Source organism: Triticum aestivum, chromosome 2A (genome assembly GCF_018294505.1).
Source record: "Triticum aestivum cultivar Chinese Spring chromosome 2A, IWGSC CS RefSeq v2.1, whole genome shotgun sequence".
NCBI lineage: Eukaryota > Viridiplantae > Streptophyta > Magnoliopsida > Poales > Poaceae > Triticum > Triticum aestivum.
In genome coordinates, this window is record NC_057797.1 from 9,179,848 (window position 1) to 9,202,568 (window position 22,721).

At 43.1% G+C, this 22,721-nt stretch overlaps 2 pseudogenes; both read right to left on the minus strand.

Moving 5' to 3' along the window:
• LOC123191290 (uncharacterized) overlaps positions 1-3,428 on the minus strand; it is a 10,959-nt pseudogene extending 7,531 nt beyond the window's left edge.
• Positions 3,429-11,075: 7,647 nt separating this feature from the next.
• On the minus strand, positions 11,076-22,099 carry LOC123191291 (uncharacterized; annotated as a pseudogene).
• Between the last annotated feature and the right edge of the window lie 622 nt (positions 22,100-22,721).

Below are 22,721 nucleotides of genomic sequence, written 5' to 3' on the forward strand. Positions count from 1 at the left end.
AATGATACAAACGGATCTGAAGTTGTCAGATTCGATAGGACGAAGTCGTAAACCACAAGCAAGACATGTACTTACACCGGAATGCCATTGGTGTAAAAGTTAAAAGTACGAAATAGATTATTGACTCTAGTGCAAGTGGGAGACTGTTGGAAATATGCCATAGAGGCAATAATATTTGCATTATTATATTTCCCTATTCATAGTTAAGATTTTATATTTCATGCTATAATTGCTATGATGCTATAATATGTGATTCAGTGAAAAATTCATAGGCACGTGTGCAATGATAAACGATAAACAATAGGTTCCCAGTCTCGCCTCTAAGACTGGCTCAAGTGTTGTTGTTAATCATGTTTTTCGGATCAAAGGATATCGGTAAGTGTAGTAATAGTCCTAAAACAACATTTAGGGGATGACATTAGAAGAACGATCATATTGAATCGACCCAATTCTTGTTTGTTATACTTTGTGATTACATCGTCTGAAATCATCTGTTACAACACAGAGTGTTAGCATGTGCTTTAATTCCTCTGGCCATGAGAGTGTCTCGATCACTTCCTACCGGACGGTGGGCTTTGGGGTTGCTCAAACATCATCTGTAACAAGGTGATCATAACGACTACTTTCAGGTACACCGGGAAGTTTGACAAGTGACCGGATAGCTCGAGGGTGGGATTTGCTCCTCCGGCGATAGAGAGATATTCTTAGGGATCCCTCGGTGTGACTGCATCCATCATCGTCTGGTTAGACAGTGGTGACTATGTCACGGGGATGCCTGAACACGTCAACGAGAAACAAGAACAAACTGGTAACGGGAGCAACAATATAGTGAGCATGGTGACGACTCAGGAGGATACCGATGCACACCGAGTTTTGTAAAGTATCACGGAACAAAGGGAACGTCACATGATAACCAAAGGTTCACTCGAATATCATTCGTGTAATCATAGGGACCGATATGGATGTCCAGGGTTCCGCTATCGGTCATTGAACGAAGGGGTTTCATTCATGTCTCTGATTTACCGAACCTACGGGGTCACAAGTTTAAGGTAATCATGATCTGTTGAGTGTTAGTAGGATGGGAGTGATGAGAATATATATGTGAAATTGTTTCATTAATATTCAGAATAGTTTCGAGAGGTTCCACAAGCGTTCCGGGGTCACAGGAAGGGTTTCAGTGAATGTCGAGTAATACCGGGTATTCCCGATTAATTATATATAGGTGAAAAATGTTTTCGGGGATGTTAAATTAAATATCAATGGGCCTTAAAAGACCAAGAGGTGAAAGTCAAATGGGGCCACGAAGTGAAACATAGCCCTTATTTTTTTGACAGCCAATGAAAGTTGAGGCTGGTTAGACTAGTATAAGTAGCAAAGGGCTCACTGATCCAGGGTGTGTTCTATATATTTCACGGTGGAGGAGTTGTCCATCAAGTGTGCATTCATCACGTTCATTCAAACATGATCTAGTGGTCCAGGATGGTTCGGAGCATTGTATTACAAGAAAGACGGTATCCCTTGATATGTTCTCATCTGGTGTGTGCTCGTGAGGAGGTGGATGGGCAGTACCGCTTGCTCATTCCACCACCAATGGTCCAATTCTTTTCACCCGATTAAGGAGAATCATGGTCTCGATGATCATAAGCCCCAAAAGAATTTGATCTGTTTCTTTAGAATAGCGAGAATCAAACCAAAATTGGTAGTGCAATTGAGAAGCAACAATCTGGGTCGATTCCGTCGGTTAGAGCATCTCTAGTAGACTCCTTATATCGCGGACCTTAAAAGTGTGTTTACAGTTCGCGGCATGCCCCGGATACGGGCCGAAAACAGCCGCGGCAGAACATAAACTTTAAATGAACCAGTAAATTTTGAAATCAAAACTTCGCGTGAGAAATCGAACTACTCCAGTAGAACTACTAGCGTTCATAGTTACTTGATCATCATACAAAAGTCATACATAGTCGATATTTTACAAACTAGATCGGAGGAGCAACGGCCGCCCTAACCCTAATGCCAAAATTTGGCTCACCGGAGCCATCCAGGTGCGGCGGCGATGCTGTGGCGGTGGATGAGCTCAGTCCTTATCGTCGTAGCCGAGGTCGATTTAGATGTCGTCCTGCGCCTTGGCTTCGCAGTGCCATACTACCAAGTTGTCCTTGAACTCCTGCACCTTCATGAGCCCCTGTTTTTATCGAGGTCGGTGTCCCATCGACGGCGCTGCTCCACCTCCTCCTCCTCCCCCCGCACACTACGTGCGAGGATGGCGGCCTCGAAGGCGTCCGCCTTTGTCCCACCGCTCCGGCTCCCTCTTCACCGCGCGGAGCGGCAGGAGCTCCTCCGGCTCTTTTTGCACTGGCATGAGCATCGTACGGGAGCTCGACGCACCTGCGAAGGAGTTGCCTATGCCGGAGGACAGAAGCGCCCGGTCCTACTCCTCCGTTTCATAACAGAGGAGCAACGGCGATGGCTGAAGGCCTCGGTCGAGGTACCTCCGGGCACTCCGTTTCCTCGCGGCGTCAGCGACGACGCAACACTTCCGATCGGGGTCATCGCCACCGCCGGCGCCGCGGCCCGAGGACCACGTCCTACGCCACATGGTGGAGTTGGGCGGCGGATTGGAGCCGGCGGCGGCGAGAAATTGAGAGGGGAGAGAAGGGATTGCAGCAGCGCGGGGATAGGGTTCGGCCTGTATATCGGCCACGAACGCTTAGTTATATTGCGCGAGGGGGGCTGTTTTCGGGCCAATTTACGGGCCGGAGCGACTATAAAGGCTCTGGTCTGACCAAAAAAGGTCAAACCCGTAGAGTCACCGGAATTATACGAGGGGCGCGGTTAAGAGCATCTCCAGTTCTTCGGCCCCCCAGGGCGCCGAAAAAGAGCGGCCTGGGGGCGAACTGGCACTACATTTGCCCCTGTGGGTGACTCCATTCCCAGTCGTCGGCCCACAGGTCGCCGCGGGTTCGGCGATATTCCGTTCAAATTTTTGCAAACTCGACGATTTTTGCACGAACTCGGCGATACTTCATTGAAATTTGTACAAAAAATAAAAAAGACATGCAAACTACGCCTAAACTACGCCAAACTAATAAAAGCCTAGCCACCGCCGTCGCCGCCGCCATCGTCTACATGCCGAGAAGCCTGTAGAAGCGGGTGTAGTCATCGCCGTCGCCGTCGTCATCATCGTCGCGCGCCTCGCCTGCGCCGCCGCCGTCCCTGCTGCAGCCCTGGCCAGGGTCGCCGACATGCGGCGGGGCGCTGGACGGCCCGGCCTCATCCTCCTCGTCGTTGTCGAGGATGATGATGCCGCCCTCCTCGCGGCCGCGACAATGGGCCTGGAGCTCCAGGTACGCCCGGCGTTGGTGGTGCACCTGCTCGCGGACGTAGTCCTCCTTCGCCCACTTGAGGGCGAACGCGTCGTCGGGGGCCATGATAATCCATAAGTATAGGTGATCGCAATAGTTTTCGAGGGTAGAGTATTCAACCCAAATTTATTGATTCGACACAAGGGAAGCCAAAGAATATTCTCAAGTATTAGCAGTTGAGTTGTCAATTCAACCACACCTGGATAACTTAATATCTGCAGCAAAGTATTTAGTAGCAAAGTAATATGGAAGTAACGGTAACGATAGCTAAAGTAATATTTTTGGGTTTTGTAGTGATTGTAACAGTAGCAACGGAAAAGTAAATAAGCAAAGAACAATATGTGAAAAGCTCGTAGGCATTGGATCGGTGATGGAGAATTATGACGGGTGTGGTTCATCATGTAACAGTCATAACATAGGGTGACACAGAACTAGCTCCAATTCATCAATGTAATGTAGGCATGTATTCCGAATATAGTCATATGTGCTTATGAAAAAGAACTTGCATGACATCTTTTGTCCTACCCTTCCATGGCAGCGGGGTCCTAATGGAAACTAAGGGATATTAAGGCCTCCTTTTAATAGAGTACCGGACCAAAGCATTAACACATAGTGAATACATGAACTCTTCAAACTACGGTCATCACCGGGAGTGGTCCCGATTATTATCACTTCGGGGTTGCCGGATCATAAAACATAGTAGGTGACTATAGACTTGCAAGATAGGATCAAGAACTCACATATATTCATGAAAACATAATCGGTTCAGATCTGAAATCATGGCACTTGGGCCCTAGTGACAAGCATTAAGCATAGCAAAGTCATAGCAACATCAATCTCAGAAAATAGTGGATACTAGGGATCAAACCCTAACAAAACTAACTTGATTACATGATAAATCTCATCCAACCCATCACCGTCCAGCAAGCCTACGATGGAATTAATCACGCACGGCATTGAGCATCATGAAATTGGTGATGGAGGATGGTTGATGATGACGATGGCGACGGATTCCCCTCTCCGGAGCCCCGAACGGACTCCAGATCAGCCATCCCGAGAGAGTTTAGGGCTTGGCGGCGGCTCCGTATCGTAAAATGTGATGAATCCTTCTCTCAAATTTTTTCTCCCCGAACACGAATATATGGAGTTGGAGTTGAGGTCGGTGGAGCTCCATGGGGCTCACAAGGCAGGGGGCGCGCCTAGGGGGGCAGGCGCGCCCACCACCCTCGTGAAAAGGGTGTGGGCCCCTGGCCTTGATTCTTTCGCCAGTATTTTTTATTATTTCCAAAAATAATTTCCGTGAAGTTTCAGGTCATTCCGAGAACTTTTGTTTCTGCACATAAATAACACCATGGCAATTCTGCTGAAAACAACGTCAGTCCGGGTTAGTTTCATTCAAATCATGAAAGTTAGAGTCCAAAACAAGGGAAAAAGTGTTTGGAAAAGTAGATACGATGGAGACGTATCAACTCCCCCAAGCTTAAACCTTTGCTTGTCCTCAAGCAATTCAGTCGATAAACTGAAAGTGATAAAGAAAAAACTTTTACAAACTCTGTTTACTCTTGTTGTTGTAAATATGTAAAGCCAGCATTCAAGTTTTCAGCAAAGATTATGAACTAACCGTATTCATCATAACACTTAGGTCTCATGTTTACTCATGTCAATGGCATAATCAACTAGCGAGCAATAATAATAAATCTCGGATGACAACACTTTCTCAAAACAATCATGATATGATATAACAAGATGGTATCTCGCTAGCCCTTTCTGAGACCGCAAAACATAAATGCAAAGCACCTTTAAAGATCAAGGACTAACTAAACATTGTAATTCATGGTAAAAGAGATCCAGTCATAGTCATACCCAATATAATTAACAATAATGAATGCAAATGACAACGGTGCTCTCCAGCTGGTGCTTTTTAATAAGAGGGTGACGACTCGACATAAAAGTAAATAGATAGGCCCTTCGCAGAGGGAAGCAGGGATTTGTAGAGGTGCCAGAGCTCGATTTTAAAGGAGAGATAAATAATATTTTGAGTGGCATACTTTCATTGTCAACATAACAACCGAGAGATGGCGATATCTTCCATGCTACACACATTATAGGCGGTTCCCAAACAGAATGGTAAAGTTTATACTCCCCCTCCACCAACAAGCATCAATCCATGGCTTGCTCAAAACAACGAGTGCCTCCAACTAACAAGAGTCCCGGGGGAGTTTTGTTTGCAATTATTTTTATTTGATTTGCATAAAGCATGGGACTGGGCATCGTGGTGACTAGCCATTTCCTCGTGAGTGAGGAGCGGAGTCCACTCCTCTTGAGAATAACCCGCCTAATAGGGAAGATACAGACAGACCTAGTTGATACATGAGCTATTCGAGCATACAAAACAGAATTTCATTTGAAGGTTTAGAGTTTGGCACATAGTACAAATTTACTTGGAACGGAAGGTAGATACCGCATATAGGAAGGTATAGTGGACTCATATGGCATAACTTTGGGGTTTAAGGGATTGGATGCACAAGCAGTATTCCCGCTTAGTACAAGTGAAGGCTAGAAAAAGACTGGGAACCGACCAACTAGAGAGCGACAACAGTCATGAACATGCATTAAAATTAATGAACATTGAGTGCAAGTATGAGTAGGATATAATCCACCATGAACATAAATATCATGAAGGCTATGTTGATTTTGTTTCAACTACATGCGTGAACATGTGCCAAGTCAAGTCACTCGAATCATTCAAAGAAGGATACCACCCTATCATACCACATCACAACCATTTTAATAGCATGTTGGCACGCAAGGTAAACCATTATAAACTCCTAGCTAATTAAGCATGGCATAAGCAACTATAATCTCTAATTGTCATTGCAAACATGTTTATTCATAATAGGCTGAATCAGGAATGACGAACTAATCATATTTACAAAAACAAGAGAGGTCGAGTTCATACCACCTTCTCTCATCTCAATCATTTGATCATATATCGTCATTATTGCCTTTCACATGCACGACCGAACAACGTGAATAATAATAATAATGCACATGCATTGGACTAAGCTGGAATCTGCAGGCATTCAATACAAAGGAGAAGACAAGATAATATGGGCTCTTGGTTAAATCAACAATAATGCATATAAGAGCCACTTCAACATTTTAATCATGGTCCTCTCCTCTCGACCCCCAAAGAAAAGAAAAGAAATAAAACTATTTACACGGAAAAGCTCCCAACAAGCAAAAGAAGAACGGGAAATCTTTTTGGATTTTCATTTAACTATTACTACTACAGCATGAAAATAAGCTAGCCAAAAGCTACAACTAATTCTTTTTTAGTTTTTCTTAAGGTTTATCAAACACACAAGAAGAAAGCAAGAAAAGGAAAATAAACTAGCATGGATATTACAGTGAAAACTATGAGCACCGACAACTAGCAATGAGTGTGTGCACATGAATGTAATGTCAGTGAGAAATACGTACTCCCCCAAGCTTAGGCTTTTGGCCTAAGTTGGTCTATTGCCACGGCTGGCTTGGCGGATATCCATAGTTGTAGTTGGGGTCGTACTGTGAAGAAGCCTCAGATTGCCACTGGTTGGCAATTACCTCCGGATCCCACTGGTAATCAAACTGTCGTGGAGGATCAAATTGTGGTTCCGACTCTGGCTCTAGCTCTGTAGGGTTCCGGTAAGCCTGGATGGCCGCCAGTGGAACGAGATACTAGCCTGCAGATAAATCAAACAAGGAAGGAGCAGGCAAGGTAATAGTCTCAGGGTGATTCTTATCAAATAACAGTTTGTATTTAAGCGACCTTTCCCTATTCTTAACAATAAAATCATGCGCTATCATAATCTTGTAATCTAGATAAACAGAAGGCAACAAGTTTTCTTCTTTCTCATAATGCCTAATAGGTATGTTATAGTATGCAGCGAGGTGTGAGGCGAAGATGCCTCCCAAGATGGGGCCCTTATTATGGTTAAGATTTAACCCTTTGCAACAATAGCACCCATACTAAATGTGTCATCACGAAACAAGGCATGGCACAAAATAATAATATCAGGGACACTCAGGTTTCCACAGTTACCGCGACCAATTAAGCATCTACTAGCAAATATAGCAAAGTAACGTAGAACAGGAAACTGTATGCTAGTGATTCGTACGTCGGAAACCTTCCTCGTTTCCCCTACAGCAATTGTATCAATAAACCCCTCCACATCGTTACGATGTGGTTCCTCTATGAAACCCGGAAAAGGTAACTTGCAAACCTCACAGAATTCACGAAGGGTCATCTCCTTATACCCATCATATAAATAAAAATCCACTGTAGGTGGTGACCTCCTAGAATGGAAATGAAAATTTTCCACAAAGGTATTGATGAGTAAGAGATACTGTTCACATTGGTCGCGGAGGAAATCGACGAGGCCTGCATTCTCAGCCAACTCATAAAAATCATCATAAATCCCGGCTGTTCTCAAGAAATCATCGCAAGGCCATTCACGCGGCCGAACCTCCGCGGTACGAGGCAGACTATATTTGGGCCTCTCTTCTTCTTCACTTTGCTTATCCTTCGAGCTTCGGCTCGAAGAGCCCCTAAAAAATCTCTTCATCATTTCGTGAAAATTTCTGAAATTTTTAGTAACTTCAAATAAAAGTGAACCAAGCTCTACAAAATTGATAGCAACTACTCCTACAAGTGCCTAGAGCCTATATCATGCATTAGAACTACTTGGAACCATATAAATTTGACATGCAAGCTCAAGAACATGGTCACCTAGGAAACACAAATTTGCAATGAATAAAGCACTAGAACAAAAACTAATTGGACCACTGGAGGAGTGACATACCAAGGAACAATCCCCCAAAGCAGTTTTGTGAGAAGTGCTTTCAGCAAGGAGATCGAAAATTGCAGCAAAATTAGCTAGAACTCGTGCTTGAGCCGGTTGGTGATTTTTTTGGAAGGAAGAAGGAGTGTGTGGTTGCTGGAATAAGTGGAGGGGAGCCACCATGGGTCCACGAGGCAGGGGGCGCGCCCAGGGGGGTGGGCACGCCCTGGACCCTCGTGGCCATGCGCTTGCTCCCCTTGTTGTGTTCTCAGTGCCAGATATTCTCAAATGTTCTAGAAAAAATCATATTTCATTTTCGGGACATTTGGAGAACTTTTATTTTTGGGGTATTTTTTATTGCATGGATAATTCAGAAAACAGACATAAAATACTAATTTTACTTTATTTAATCTAAATAACAGAAAGTAAAAGGAGGGTACAGAAGGTTGTGCCTTCTAACTTCATCCATCTCATGCTCATCAAAAGGAATCCACTAACAAGGTTGATCAGGTCTTGTTAACAAACTCATTCCGAATAGCATGAAACCAGAGAAATTTCGAATAATACTATGTTACCTCAACGGGGATATGCACATCCCCAATAATAAGAATATCATATCTCTTCTTGACAGTAGGTAGAGGAAATTCAAAACCTCCAAAAATAATCGATGAAAATTTTCCAATAGAATTGATACTGTGGACTTGAGGTTGTTTCCTCGGAAAGTGTACCGTATGCTCATTACCATTAACATGAAAAGTGGCATTTCCTTTGTTGCAATCAATAACAGCCCCTGCAATATTCAAAAAGGGTCTTCCAAGAATAATAGACACACTATCGTCCTTGGGAATATCAAGAATAACAAAGTCCGTTAAAATAGTAACGTTTGCAACCACAACAGTCACATCCTCACAAATACCGACAGGTATAACAGTTGATTTATCAGCCATTTGCAAAGATATTTCAGTAGGTGTCAACCTATTCAAATCAAGTCTACGATATAAAAAGAGAGGCATAACACTAACACCGGCTCCAAGATCACATAAAGCAGTTCTAACATAATTTCTTTTAATGGAGCAAGGTATAGTGGGTACTCCTGGATCTCCTAACTTCTTTGGTATTCCAACCTTAAAAGTGTAATTAGAAAGCATGGTGGAAATTTCAGCTTCCGGTATCTTTCTTTTATTTGTAACAATATCTTTTATATACTTAGCATAAGGATTCATTTTGAGCATATCAGTCAAACACATACACAAGAAGATTGGTCTAATCATTTCAACAAAGCGCTCAAAATCCTCATCATCCTTTTTCTTGGATGGTTTGGGAGGAAAAGGCATGGGTTTCTGAACCCATGGTTCTCTTTCTTTACCATGCTTCCTAGCAACAAAGTCTCTCTTATCATAACATTGATTCTTTGATTGTGGGTTATCAAGATCAACAGCAGGTTCAATTTCTACATCATTGTCATTACTAGGTTGAGCATCGACATGAACATCATTATTAACATTATCACTAGGTTCATGTTTATCACCAGATTGTGTTTTAGCATCAGAAATAGAAATATCATTTGGATTCTCAGGTGTGTCTATAACAGGTTCACTAGAAGCATGCAAAGTCCTATCATTTTCCTTTTTCTTATTTTTAGAAGGACTAGGTGCATCTAAATTATTTCTCTGAGAATCCTGCTCAATTCTCTTAGGGTGGCCCTCAGGATACAAAGGTTCCTGGGTCATTTTACCCCCTCTAGTCATAACTCTAACAGCATTATCATTTTTCTTACTATTCAATTCATTGAGCAGATCATTCTGAGCTGTGAGTATTTGTTCTACTTGAGTGGTAACCATAGAAGCATGTTTACTAATGAGTTTAAGTTCACCCTTAACTCTAGACATATAATCACTCAAGTGTTCAAGCATATCGGAATTGTATTTCAATTGTCTACCAACATAAGCATTGCAGTTTTCTTGTTTAACAATAAAATTGTCAAACTCATCTAAGCATTGTCTAGCAGACTTATAACGAGGAATATCACCTTCATCAAATATATATAGAGAATTTACCTTTACTACCTGTGTCGGGTTATCAAGACCATGTGTTTCTTCAATAGCTGATGAATTAAGACCATATATTTCTTCAACAGGCAGTAAATTAAGACCATGTATTTCTTCAACAGGAGGTAAATTCTTAACATCTTCAGCATTAATACCCTTTTCTTTCATAGATTTCGTTGCCTCTTGCATATCTTCAGGACTGAGAAATAGTACACCCCTTTTCTTCGGAGTTGGCTCAGGAGTTGGTTCAGGAAGTGTCCAATTATTTTCAGTGTTGGCGTTAAATGTGAGGCTGCGGCGGACACCGAGGGAACGAGCGGTGCGTCCGCTTCGTTTCCACGCCGGCCCAAATTTGGGCCTGAAATGCGTCAGCACGGACCCGAAGCGGATACATTTTGGGTTTGGGTCGGTGCGTTGTGCCGGCGTTTTTGTTAGTGGCTACCCAAGCAGACATGAGCAGACTAAATGAGTCGTATGGTTGGAGTTGTTGTAAGTGTTTTGAATTGTGGCCGAATTTCAGCCATCTTGGATGGGCCCGGAAAATGCCATTGTCGGCCTAATATTTAGGCCCAGTTTGAATTTGGCTGGCCCGATCGAACTTCTAGAGCCTTGTGTTTTTCAAAATTTTGATTTATTTGACGATTTAATCTCTAATAACCCCTCATCACTGCTCAAGTGTGGAGCACTCATTCTAAACCATCTAACTTCCCGGCCGGTCACCCATTCTCTCACTACTCCAGCCTGAGCACGGTTAACATCCGAGTTCCATTTCATTTTATTCTGTTGTTGGTATAGCAGGAGCCAAGAAGTGTCTTCAACGCACAAAATAGAAGGAGCTATACCTATGCTTTCTGCCTCTTAAAGTTTATTACCTCACCGCTTGATCCAGATTCCGAGGCCCCACACTCAAATGACATGCAACCGCCATCCATGCTACCCAGTGGTAGTGATTAAGATCGCGACCCTGTATGATTGAAAACTCGCTTCACTTTGTTCACAGTATTAGATCCACCCTGCTGTTGCAAGGAGGATTTGGAATCCAACATTGTGCCGATTTTCCCATGTGGTACAATGTCACTCATGCCGAGGAAAGACCAAATTGAATTAGCAGAGCTGCGTAGCACTGGAGGCGATGAAGATCTTATCTGAGGTTACATATCAAACAAGCACAGAACTGTCAGTACAAGTGATTGCAACAATTCATGAACTGTGAGTGATCTCAGCATGTGGTACACTCACCGCATTTATTAGGCGGTTGATGGGCTTCTTAGTCACCGGTGTTCCGTCTCCACCTCGCGCCTGAACCTCTCCATGACCAGCTTCTATGTCTTCCTGAAGTGATGAGGCTGGTGTTATTGGTTCAGTAGGAGTTACTTGGTTAGAACCATTTGCTTTTGGTGGTGGTGGTGGTGGTGGTGCTGCTGTGTTGCCATTCATCAAGAAGGCAGTTATGCTATCAACGTCCATTGAGATCATGGGCACTGGAGCACGGGGTGATGCTACCACTGGATATGCAACTGGTGAGGGGCCCAAGGACTCGAGCATACTGGAGGACCAAGACTGCAATGATCTAGGTGAAGAGAAGGAAGGACTTGGCATTCCTAGCAAGTGGGTTGACATTGTTCTGCTCATGAGGTGGTGGTGTTCTACTGTCTTCTTTCTATAATTGGTCTCTATGTGGTAGTCTCCTGGGCTATAGACTATCACCCGCTTCAAGGTATCCTGCTTTAGCCATAGTTGTTTGCCCTGACTGCAAAATGCTTGCATCTGCTGGTTTCTTTTGCTGTCTACTACAAGTGAAAAAGGCTAAACACAGTAAATAAATTGTGTAAGGGTAAGCATAATTGCTAATGAAGCTGGTTACTTTACAATGTTATCAACAAAAAGGAAGTATTATTTGAGCTATTAAGGATGACATGTTTTGTTGACAGATGTAGCTATTCAATATATCTAAAAAAATACATAGAATTCCAGCAAAAGGAAGAGTTGATCTTAATATCGCTTTTACCAACCTTTTATTACCACCACTGGTTGGGGATGCATTGCCAGTAAACTTGACGACTTTAGTCTGCTTTTCACAATTCTGCAACTGATATCCTGTACTCATCTTGGCTTGGCAAGTTTTATTCCTCTCAAGAAGAGGCAGGAAATGATGTATGTATTTTTCATACTTGGGGAGATCCGCCTTCAAATCCTCGTGCACATCACTCTTCTGCAACAACATTAAATTCAGTATCCTTATGATTGATTTCTTGAAATTTGCTTTGCGTTTGTATTGATTAGCTTTTGCTTCAGATAGTGATGAGAATTGTTCCTGTATGGAGATGGAACCAAGGGTTTAAGTGACAGAGATGTGAAAAATCATCAATGAATGAAGATTTATCTCTAGGAATAGGACGAGTGACCTCTGTTAGTGCTGGAAGAACGACTCTACGATCCAGTTCCAAAAACTGAGGAAAATAAGCATCTTTCCAAGTCTTGATCTGCAATGAAATATTGCAACAATACAATTTGGATGAGCTGTGCAAATTTAACAAAAAACCATAAAAAAATCATCAACTTGATTTGGTCATTCAGCTATTAAGGCTTCTGCATTGAAATACAAGTTCAATTAAACACAATATCCCACTACATATACAAGAACCTTAATTACTAAATTGGCTTTACTAAAGCAACTATGCATAACTACCACATATTAGGAATATACTTATAGATATAAGAACAAATAATACACATATAGTCCTACGTCATATATTTTGATGCAGAGGGAGTATAAAATGAAGGATTCTCTCACCTTACAAAATAATTCCTCCTTGAGATCATATTCTCATACACTGCAACATGAGAAAAACCAACGAAGTCAAAGGAAAATAATGATTGAAGTTTTATGGCATTCACATTTTTTGTTAAATAAAGCAGCTGAAGTACCTGGAATCTAAGAGTTCTGACAAAGCAAAGTGCTCTGTGGAGCACCGGGAATCTGTTGTACAGGTGGTGTCATTGGCTCAGTTCACATGCCTTGAATGGCGTATATAATAGACTTGTTTGCCTAGCACCCTGCTGATTATTCCATCTTGTAAGCTGACCAGGCTGCATCTTGGAGACATCAGTTTGTTGTGCTCCAAGCATTTGGTACGTTTGCATGCCCATCTCTTGTTGGTTGGCTCTCAAAATTTGATTCAACCTTGTCATCTGCGGCTGTCGCACTCCTATAGCACTATCATTTTTGCCAAGTAGGTGATTTTGCTGAGAATTTGGACCAATAAGTGGCTTGAACAAACGGCGGTATGTTTGTGTGCGGATTTTTGGAGGCCGAGCTCCACGGAGCTTGGTATTTTGAAAATATCAGAAAGCATATTTAGAAGTTCAAAAGATCTGAAAAAAATCCATGGAAACATATATGTATTCCGCAAGAACGTTTTAAATTTCATTTAAAAATGTTGTGATTAGTAGGCTGTACAAAAAAAAGTCCAGCCCAACAACAAAAATAAAATGCCCGTTTAAAAATGTGTATTTGTCTTTTTTCTGTATGCCACATGTGAAAGTATAATGCTATGAAATTTCGCGCATACATAGTATACATGTGTATGTGTGTTCACGAATAAATCCAAAATATTTGCACTTTGGAAAAATGAAATTTGAAAACGAGCTCCCTGGTGCTCAGCCTCCGTTGACATTTTCCGCGGTATGTTCTTCCTTCCTTGCCTTCTCGAGAGATCACTTGTGTCCTGATCCTACCGCTATTGAATTTCTGTACCTATATTCCGGAAACAAGACAGATCTTCATGAAGACCTCCTATATTTGAATAAGATCGGACATTTCCACATTGAGGTGAAATGACATCGAGGAAAATAATACTGAGTTGAGCGTCTAGGCTCTAATACCAGATGTGGTGTCCTCTAGTCATGCATTATGTTTGCTATACCAAGGGTTGATGCGGATATGGATTAATGACCGGAGGGATCTTGGAGAAGAAAAAGGGACAAAAAGATAGATATTTCCCTTCACGCGGGCCCAACAATGTGCACACGACTAACAAACAAGGAAACGCCATGCCGGTGGCCCAAGCACAGGCTACACAAACCAAGTTTTGACAAAGAAAGGATCTGCATCCCTGAAACACTATAGAAGGGCTCTGTCTAACTCGCGTGTTACATCAACTTAGACAACACAGAAGTGAGAAGCAGCCAAAGATCCACTGTCGAGTGGACGCCTCAATCCTGGCTGCCTCTTGACCTAATGCCCCTGCCACTAACGGTCGTGGGTCATAGCCGACCGTTCTCCCAATTCACCCTCCACAATCTTGATCGGGTATGATCTTCCTAATTACTCTCTACATTTTTAGATCCATAATTCTACATCTGTTTCGGGAACGGAACTGGATCCAGATTCTCGCTTAAGGATGAGCCCTATATCACCGATGCCGCGCCGGCTCTCTTCTCCTTTGTCTGTGACTCTTGTGGCTTGGCGGCAGCTGTCGAAAATGCCTTGATCAGAGATATCTCAGGTGTGATTTTGTCGTGCAATTATTCAGAGTTTGGGACCTTTCTCAAGAAACTGTTCTCTCTCGCTAGCGCGTCCACATGATGGTCAATGGTGCTTGTTGCCTCTTCTTTGCGGCCAGTCGTTGCTTCGCCTTTGCTAATGCGATCTGCAGGCCAGTCGAAGGCAACTGCTAGGTTTAAGTTCTTCATGTGCCTAGTTGTTCACAAGCACTGCCTCGCCCCTGACAACTGGCTTTCTGAGCAACTCATCCTTCCCGGTCTGCCTTGCTGCATTGGTGTCCCCAAAACGTGCACTCACATGTTCATGCACTGCCTCTTCACGCACCAGGTCTGGCAGTGTTTCCATGAATGGACGACCACAGACTTCCCTATGCAAGAAATGGACTCCAATGATACTGAGAATTGGTATCTTAAGGCCAAAAAACTCCCTCCAAAGAATATGTGACACAACTTGGATACGATCACTATCCTAGTCCATTGGAGAACATAGAAGGAGCATAGTATGAGGATGTTTGAGCACACAAAGAGCAGTGCCGCCTGCCTAATGGCTCTCGTCAAGGAAAACATCCAAGCCTGGAGGGCCGCTGGCTGCATCATCACGAACTACACTGTTTGTGATCTGTCCTTTTGACAGTGGTCTTTTTGTGGGTGGCATCTTGTCACCCCTTTGAAAAAAAATATCTTCATAGGTCGACCTATCGCACACGGTTGTTCTGAACCGTGTGCTTTGCAACCACCTATCACACACCACTGCAAGGCGACAGTTTGAAACTGTGTTTGTGACAGTGGTTTTTAATCGTGTGTGATGACCCAATCTGCACTGGTGCTCGTATCAACAATTTCTCTCCACGTGGCCCCAACAATCACATGGCTAACGAACGCGAAAATGGACTGCAGCCCACACACAAGTTTGGGAAAGAACCGGCATCAGTCTTCTAAAAAATGACGAGGAAGCAGAAAAACCCTTGAACGCTATATGACTCCACTTTCACATGTTAATTACACTGAGTAGCAGAGCTAAGTACCAGATCCAGCGTCAAGATCGTTGTCTGCCCTAGAAGCTACCACCAACGCCTCAATCCTGGACGCCCCTGTGGCGAATGTGCGTGGCTGCCCATCGTCGTTCCTCCTATTCACTAATGTCCACAACCGTTGCGTCTTCAAGGACCAACATCCGTGACTGTTGTGCCTTAAAAGTTGAGCCTTCAAGGTACGACTTGCTCATTACTCTCTAGATTCATAGATCCACGATAATTCTACATCCGTTTGGACACCTAAGGATCACCAAAAGGAAAATTATTGGTACTTTCCATTTCATTTTACTCCCTTCATTTACTTATACAAGTCCACTATGGAATATACATTTTGCATCTATACAAGGCCGCCAACAGTAATTGAGGCAAAATTAATGATATTTTCTTCTACTAGCAACATGTTTAATGCTTGCATGCATGTATTCATAATGAGAGTCAGCTACTTCCCCCCACTCAGATTCCTTGCATGCATGTGGCGTATTAATGACGCAAGTAGACGAAAACAAAAACTAACTTGCAAAGCAGCCATTAAAATTTATGTTGGTACTTGTAATCTGAGTTTGTGGCCTTGTATATAAAAATGGAGGGAGTATTGTGTTGGTTCTATAGCAGTATCCAAGAAGTATCTTCAACACACACAATAGAAGGAGCTAAGAGGTGGCTTCAATACAGAGTGGTATGTTCTTGCTTCATCGCCTTTCTTGAGATATCACATGTGTCCTCTTCGACTTGTAAGCCATACTTTTGCTCAAAACTCACTTCAGCGTTTGTATTTGGAAGGTCCATAAGCTGCCTACTCTTTGTCTATCGAGATCGAAGGATCACTAAGAGGAACATATCTTTGTGATAGAAATACCATTGCCAATATGATAGCATCCTTTTCCCTTGGATCATATTCTCTAAACCAGTCAACAAAGACCATGGCTATTTATTCATCCGATTCATAACTTAGAACCAATGCTGAACTCCAAACTCTACAGTTCTGTTTTCCACTTTGTTTGCCGAAAATTAATAGGTAATTCTTACTCTTTTCTTACTTAATCAAAATTGCAAGTATCTTGCCTCGTTAAAAAGAACTTTACAGTCAAAGGTAGAGAGAGGGAAGCTATTAACAATATTAATGTATCTCTCTTGCATATGAGCCTGCCATTATCTTTCGCAACTGTTTCCAGTTCGATGACTGTTGCACATTTTGTAAGTATATGTTTATCTTTTCACTGGTTTGGATTCGTGTACAAACAATTCACTATTGATAATTTTCATTACCTATTTACATCATCTTTTCTGTAGCAGGATGGAAGAAATGGCCTCAACACACAAGATAGCAAGAGCCAAGAAATGGCTTCAACACAGAAGTTGTGCTCGACTCGAGTTGAATCAACTATATGCATACCCATCATATCTTGTCTCAAAATATTTTAGAAACAAATAAATATGCAAGTATATTCTGCTCTCTCTCTGATCCCTCAAAATGAACCTGAGCATTTGTAGAAACTCCGTTCATATAATCCGTAGGTTTAGACTCATCACAAGTCCATCTTCTGTGCCAGCTAAAATTAATGGTCATGAATCTCCATTGAATATAGCACTCTTGCTTTCAAAACAAAGAACATGTCAAAGTCAACATGAGTGTTTATAATGCTTGACTTGTTGCAAATAGTTTATGACAAGATCAAGGAGTTGATTATGACGAGATTGTCTCATCATAATAATACTTAAAGTCAATTTGGATTAAATTAGCAATTATTAAATATTTTAGTTATGAGATATAACAGATGGATGTCGAAATGATTCCCATGAGCTGGAAATAGAACCAAGGATGTACATTTGATACGGCCCAAGGTAATTTTGTTGATCCAGAGGATGCTAGTAAGTGTGCAAACTTCAAAAGATCCCGTGATGATCTGAAATAAGCATAGTGGAGTTGGAATATTTATTTTGATGAATTGATCAGATAATATGATTTCTTCGATAGAAACAAAAATGCTTGTACTTACAAGAAAGTAAGTATGAGCATGATAATATTTCTAAACACTGTGTGTGCATGACACATTGTTGATTGGAAATTATATAAATTTCTTGACACGGATTAAGACTTTATTGAAAATAGTTTTTCAGCAAAGTACTTAGGCAATATAGTCCTTGTATTATACATAATAATCTATGAAGATGATAGTGTCTAAACGGGCTTAGCCTAAATACATATTGACCAGAGTACTAAAGTAGTTTAGTATGAAAAATGTCAAGAAGAGTTTTCTTGTCAAAGTCACATGGAAAGAGTTCTTAGCAAGAATCGATATCTTAAAATACTAAATAGTGAAATACATGATTTCAATCACACTTGTGTTCAATTCAATGGTTTGTAATAACAAGATATGTTCAAGTACTCCAAGTAAGCTGTGAGTAAATTTACTAGTATGGGCAAATTGTTGATCATAGGACAACAATGAAGATATCGTTAAGTATTAACGACATGTTTCTCCCATATGGAGAGAATAAAGAGATTGTTGTAAAGAGTTACATGAATACATGTTTGATGTAAGTAGTACATCGACAAAAACTTCAATTGGTGCTCCAAGCGAATTTCGATTTCAATTAAATGATTTATGGTGGCACAGCAAGTTAGAATTTATCCAAGAAAGTTACCGTGGTGAATTCTATAATAGAAGGCTGAGTATATTGTCGCTTTAGAAGCAACAATAGAGGGTGATGAATCAACGGTTCATATATGAACTTAGTATGGTTTCTAGATGATTACGCAAATAGAACATTGTTCTCATATGGTGGTCTATGCCTTAATCTAAGGAATCAAAGGTCTTGCCAGTGATTCAATATATACTAAGCTTGTTTCAAATAAATTATGTATTCATGTGAAAGCATTACGGATGCATAGAAATGCAAATGATACAAACGGATCTGAAGTTGTCAGATTCGATAGGACGAAGTCTAAACCACAAGCAAGACATGTACTTACACCGGAATGCCATTGGTGTAAAAGTTAAAAGTATGAAATAGATTATTGACTCTAGTGCAAGTGGGAGACTGTTGGAAATATGCCATAGAGGCAATAATATTTGTATTATTATATTACCCTATTCATAGTTAAGATTTTATATTTCATGCTATAATTGCTATGATGCTGTAATATGTGATTCAGTGAAAAATTCATAGGCACGTGTGCAATGATAAACGATAAACAATAGGTTCCCGGTCTCGCCTCTAAGACTGGCTCAAGTGTTGTTGTTAATCATGTTTTTCGGATCAAAGGATATCGGTAAGTGTAGTAATAGTCCTAAAACAACATTTAGGGGATGACATTAGAAGAACGATCATATTGAATCGACCCAATTCTTGTTTGTTATACTTTGTGACTACATCGTCTGAAATCATCTGTTACAACACAGAGTGTTAGCATGTGCTTTAATTCCTCTGGCCATGAGAGTGTCTCGATCACTTCCTATCGGACGGTGGGCTTTGGGGTTGCTCAAACATCATCTGTAACAAGGTGATCATTACGACTACTTTCAGGTACACCGGGAAGTTTGACAAGTGACCGGATAGCTCGAGGGTGGGATTTGCTCCTCTGGCGATAGAGAGATATTCTTAGGGATCCCTCGGTGTGACTGCATCCATCATCGTCTGGTCAGACAGTGGTGACTATGTCACGGGGATGCCTGAACACGTCAACGAGAAACAAGAACAAACTGGTAACGGGAGCAACAGTATAGTGAGCATGGTGACAACTCAGGAGGATACCGATGCACACCGAGTTTTGTAAAGTGTCACGGAACAAAGGGAACATCACATGATAACCAAAGGTTCACTCGAATATCATTCGTGTAATCATAGGGACCGATATGGATGTCCACGGTTCCGCTATCGGTCATTGAACGAAGGGGTTTCATTCATGTCTCTGATTTACCGAACCTACGGGGTCACAAGCTTAAGGTAATCATGATCTGTTGAGTGTTAGTAGGATGGGAGTGATGAGAATATATATGTGAAATTGTTTCATTAATATTCAGAATAGTTCCGAGAGGTTCCAGAAGCGTTCCGGGGTCACAGGAAGGGTTTCAGTGAATATCGAGTAATACCGGGTATTCCCGATTAATTATATATAGGTGAAAAATGTTTTCGGGGATGTTAAATTAAATATCAATGGGCCTTAAAAGACCAAGAGGTGAAAGTCAAATGGGGCCACGAAGTGAAACATAGCCCTTATTTTTTTGACAGCCAATGAAAGTTGAGGCTGGTTAGACTAGTATAAGTAGCAAAGGGCTCACTGATCCAGGGTGTGTTCTATATATTTCACGGTGGAGGAGTTGTCCATCAAGTGTGCATTCATCACGTTCATTCAAACATGATCTAGTGGTCCAGGATGGTTCGGAGCATTGTATCACAAGAAAGACGGTATCCCTTGATATGTTCTCATCTGGTGTGTGCTCGTGAGGAGGTGGATGGGCAGTACCGCTTGCTCATTCCACCACCAATGGTCCAGTTCTTTTCACCCGATTAAGGAGAATCATGGTCTCGATAATCATAAGCCCCAAAAGAATTTGATCTGTTTCTTTAGAATAGCGAGAATCAAACCAAAATTGGTAGTGCAATCGAGAAGCAACAATCTGGGTCGATTCCGTCGGTTAGAGCATCTCTAGTAGACTCCTTATATCGCGGACCTTAAAAGTGTGTTTACAGTTCGCGGCATGCCCCGGATACGGGCCGAAAACAGCCGCGGCAGAACATAAACTTTAAATGAACCAGTAAATTTTGAAATCAAAACTTCGCGTGAGAAATCGAACTACTCCAGTAGAACTACTAGCGTTCATAGTTACTTGATCATCATACAAAAGTCATACATAGTCGATATTTTACAAACTAGATCGGAGGAGCAACGGCCGCCCTAACCCTAATGCCAAAATTTGGCTCACCGTAGCCATCCAAGTGCGGCGGCGATGCTGTGGCGGTGGATGAGCTCAGTCCTCATCGTCGTAGCCGAGGTCGATTTAGATGTTGTCATGCGCCTTGGCTTCGCAGTGCCATACTACCAAGTTGTCCTGGAACTCCTGCACCTTCGTGAGCCCCTGTTTTTATCGAGGTCGGTGTCCCATCGACGGCGCTGCTCCACCTCCTCCTCCTCCCCCCGCACACTACGCGCGAGGATGGCGGCCTCGAAGGCGTCCGCCTTTGTCCCACCGCTCCGGCTCCCTCTTCACCGCGCGGAGCGGCAGGAGCTCCTCCGACTCTTTTTGCACTGGCATGAGCATCGTACGGGAGCTCGACGCACCTGCGAAGGAGTTGCCTGTGCCGGAGGACAGAAGCGCGCGGTCCTACTCCTCCGTTTCATAACAGAGGAGCAACGGCGATGGCTGAAGGCCTCGGTCGAGGTACCTCCGGGCACTCCGTTTCCTCGCGGCGTCAGCGACGACGCATCACTTCCGATCGGGGTCATCGCCACCGCCGGCGCCGCGGCCCGAGGACCACGTCCTACGCCACATGGTGGAGTTGGGCGGCGGATTGGAGCCGGCGGCGGCGAGAAATTGAGAGGGGAGAGAAGGGATTGCAGCAGCGCGGGGATAGGGTTCGGCCCGTATATCGGCCACGAACGCTTAGTTATACTGCGTGAGGGGGGCTGTTTTCGGGCCAATTTACGGGCCGGAGCGACTATAAAGGCTCTGGTCTGACCAAAAAAGGTCAAACCCGTAGAGTCACCGGAATTATACGGGGGGCGCGGTTAAGAGCATCTCCAGTTCTTCGGCCCCCCAGGGCGCCGAAAAAGAGTGGCCTGGGGGAGAACGGCGCTACATTTGCCCCTGTGGGTGACTCCATTCCCAGTCGTCGGCCCACAGGTCGCCGCGGGTTCGGCGATATTCCGTTCAAATTTTTGCAAACTCGACGATTTTTGCACGAACTCCGCGATACTTCATTGAAATTTGTACAAAAAATAAAGAAGACATGCAAACTACGCCTAAACTACGCCAAACTAATAAAAGCCTAGCCACCGCCGTCGCCGCCGCCATCGTCTACATGCCGAGAAGCCTGTAGAAGCGGGTGTAGTCACCGCCGTCGCCGTCGTCATCATCGTCGCGCGCCTCGCCTGCGCCGCCGCCGTCCCTGCTGCAGCCCTGGCCAGGGTCGCCGACATGCGGCGGGGCGCTGGACGGCCCGGCCTCATCCTCCTCGTCGTTGTTGAGGACGATGATGCCGCCCTCCTCGCGGCTGCGACAATGGGCCTGGAGCTCCAGGTACGCCCGGCGTTGGTGGTGCACCTGCTCGCGGACGTAGTCCTCCTTCGCCCACTTGAGGGCGGACGCGTCGTCGGGGGCCATGATAACCCACAAGTATAGGTGATCGCAATAGTTTTCGAGGGTAGAGTATTCAATCCAAATTTATTGATTCGACACTAGGGGAGCCAAAGAATATTCTCAAGTATTAGCAGTTGAGTTGTCAATTCAACCACACCTGGATAACTTAATATCTGCATCAAAGTATTTAGTAGCAAAGTAATATGGAAGTAACAGTAACGATAGCTAAAGTAATATTTTTGGGTTTTGTAGTGATTGTAACAGTAGCAACGGAAAAGTAAATAAGCAAAGAACAATATGTGAAAAGCTCGTAGGCATTGGATCGGTGATGGAGAATTATGACGGGTGTGGTTCATCTTGTAACAGTCATAACATAGGGTGACACAGAACTAGCTCCAATTCATCAATGTAATGTAGGCATGTATTCCGAATATAGTCATATGTGCTTATGAAAAAGAACTTGCATGACATCTTTTGTCCTACCCTCCCGTGGCAGCGGGGTCCTAATGGAAACTAAGGGATATTAAGGCCTCCTTTTAATAGAGTACCGGACCAAAGCATTAACACATAGTGAATACATCAACTCCTCAAACTAGGGTCATCACCGGGAGTGGTCCCGATTATTATCACTTCGGGGTTGCCGGAT